Consider the following 3105-nt stretch of genomic DNA (forward strand, 5'->3'; position numbering starts at 1 on the left):
AATTCATAACAAACAAACAAGTTATTCTCCTACACAATGTTAACGAGAGACATAATTGAATACGTGGACTCAAAGCAATGATTTGAGCTCGTATCTAACACTATGTTAACACGATAGAGAGTTGGATGATTAAGCCTAAAATGGCTTTAACAATTGTTTCATCTCTCATTTTGTGACAATAATACAAAATCAGTCTGCAGAATCGGTTACAGTTTGTTTTTTGAAAGCAATATCCTCTAATAAATAAATAAAATGTATGACTAAGGTATGTCATTAAAAATGTTTATCGTATAAACAGGATACTTGATATAAACAGCAACAAAAATTTACCAACTTTATAAGATTATATGTTACACTTCTACTTACCTGCTTGATAGATGGTCGAAGTTTGGAAGCTGCTAAATTCTTTTTACATAAGGTTGCTGTTTGTAATTCATTATATACATGGAACGAATCGTCAGCCTAATAAAGTTCTAAAGCAATAACATTTACGGTTAATAAATGTCCTGCGTTTTAAAGCTATCTTTATATAAAGCAGGACAATCAATATTACATAAGCTTTTACAGAACTCTGCGCAACTGCAGTGCAAACGGGCGTTGTTTCACCTGGAAGATTGCTCACAAACCCAAAATCATGAAACGCGTAGGCAGGTGCTGTTACCAAGGCAACAGTATTACCACACTGTATGGGTAACTGATCGATGTATGAAGCTAAAGGAACCCACTAGAACATGCAGTGTCCATAATCTCTCTCTCTCTCTCTTTGTTGGAGGGAGAGAGAGAGAAATTTTTCTTTGATTCGATCGAGTAAAAGTGTAAATACCAACTCTTAGTATGCACAGAAACTACCAACTGTTAAAAGAGCTTAAATAATTTTTTACGTTCGTAAACTAAAACATTTGTTTTTCATTTTGTGTTGCAACATACAACTCTGACGAATAATCTACTGTCTCTTCTTGTGATCATTCTTATGAATAACTATTGATTAGTGTGCACTAAAATTTATTATTTATCAGTGATTTGTTTGAGTCCGGATGCCCGGGAATAAAGCAGACAACGAGCACGTGTCTGATGTTCTTTAAGTGTGTGTGTGTGTGTGTGTGTGCTACAGCTAAAGTATCGTGGTGTGCGCAATATCCTTAACTCGCGTTATCGTGGAAGCATGCATGGTCTGCTAGACTTGATAAGAGAAAACTTGGAAGCAAAGGAAACCCACTAACAGGTCGTACACTTTGTCTAGAAGCTAAGAAAACTATCTCTTTGGAAGGCTATTTTCACTGTTATCTAACACTATGTCCTTATAAAGTTCTTAATGCACAAGTGAAGGAGAGAAATATGCAACAATATGTTGCTTTTATTCTTTCACCTTAGCGCGGAACGATATCCTAAAATTATCAAACTTGTATGAAGAAGTTATAAAGGTCAAGGTGAAATCGATATGATTTGTCGCCTTACAAACGAGGAACTGCTATTTTTGTCTGGAAAGTCTCAAATTTATAACTTTTACAGTATGATTAATACAAAAGTGGATTTTATAATAAGAGTACCATTTTTTTTTCGTAGACAAACTTATAAATTTTAAAGTATGATTAATACAAAATTGGATTTTATAATAATAGTACCATTTTTTTTCGTAGACAAACTTATAACTTTTACAGTATGATTAATACAAAATTGGATTTTATAATAAGAGTACCTTTTTTGTTTTTGTAGACAAACTTGTAACTTTTACAGTGTGATTAATACAAAAGTGGATTTTATAATAAGAGTATCATTTTTTTCGTAGACAAATTAGATTATGCACTTATTAGAATATAAACCCGCTTACAAAAAATATACACCAATCATGTTTCGTTATCTAAAAACATAACCGACTTAGTGTGGATTTCGTTGTCTGCTATCACACTGTTCCCCATGTTACAGTTACACTTCCAAGACCTTTCATGTGGTAAATTTTATACGATGAAAAAACAATGGCTAATGCTCTAATCACGTGAAATATAACAGGTCAAATATATTTAATTTATACGGGAAACTAAATAGTCCTAGATAAACAATATATCCCAAAGTGTTGAAATGAAAATGTTTGACATATTACTTAAATATTTTCGCTGAATCATTGCTACAGACACTGATATTAACGGAATAATATTTTGCCTAATGAACAATTCAACCCGCTTATCACATCATAGCAAGACAACCAGCTTACGTTGAATGTTGCTGCCATCTAACGGCATAATTCGTAATAACATAAAGGGCGTTAATAGTAATCGTTTCTTAGTTTTGTCACTTTTTTCGAACTTCAAGTTCAAATTACACAACTTTAAATGTATTTTTGAGAAAAACACATAAATTATTTAGTAGCTGTATAAAAGCGAGAGCCTACTCTTTACTGTGCTGTGTTGTAATTATCATAAAGTGATACAGCTAATAGTACATACCCAACGTACCTTCTACGAACCGTTTTAACGACTACATTACAAACTGTTCTGAGAAGTGTGTTACGTAAAGTTTCCTTACAAGGCCGCGTTTCATTCCAATAATACAGAAGATCCACACAACTTTCTGAGAGATTCAGACCAAATCTTTTTTTTTTAATATTTTTGCTATTATATATACCCCTTTGACTGACTTCATTCCCAGATGTGTCTAGTTAGCCAGACCATTACAATTCCGTAACCCTGTCATCCAAGATCCTTCTTTGGTCAAGTATTATGGTGCTCAGTCTGATAACTGCGTATCATTGGAATCAAAGAAAACTCAGGCGCTTTCATTTTCACCTATCTATAACTAAATATAATTAAATCCAGACTGTTCCGCCATGTGACATTGACATCTACTCCAAATCTGAAAATTCCTCCTCTAATAATATTTTTACCGTGGAAACTCATATGGTACTCTCCTGACTCAGCACATGAACTCCAGACTTGAAGTTTTCTGGTACCTCTGAAATTTCTCAAAGCTCTAAGTGGTCCCTTAATTCATTTTCTGAATGATCAAATTCCCTAAGAAGTTTCATTGCACGCTTCTCCCTATAATTCAGAAAGTCTCCGTACGTCTTTAATTTTCCTTTTCTACATCATTGCAGTAATCCATTCAAGTTAT

General features: G+C 33.5%; 1 protein-coding gene across 2 annotated transcripts in view; it reads right to left on the reverse strand.

Annotated features, from left to right (window-relative positions):
• LOC106477454 (synaptotagmin-1-like) overlaps positions 1-1494 on the reverse strand; it is a 53519-nt gene extending 52025 nt beyond the window's left edge. The window contains exon 1 of one of the 2 annotated variants that reach the window (XM_013938024.2): positions 367-1494. The gene's annotated coding sequence lies outside the window, so the exon portion shown is untranslated. The remainder of the gene's footprint in view (positions 1-366) is intronic. The other variant, XM_022381461.1, reaches the window with a different exon arrangement.
• Between the last annotated feature and the right edge of the window lie 1611 nt (positions 1495-3105).

The sequence above is a fragment of the Limulus polyphemus genome, unplaced genomic scaffold (assembly GCF_000517525.1).
Source record: "Limulus polyphemus unplaced genomic scaffold, Limulus_polyphemus-2.1.2 Scaffold165, whole genome shotgun sequence".
NCBI lineage: Eukaryota > Metazoa > Arthropoda > Merostomata > Xiphosura > Limulidae > Limulus > Limulus polyphemus.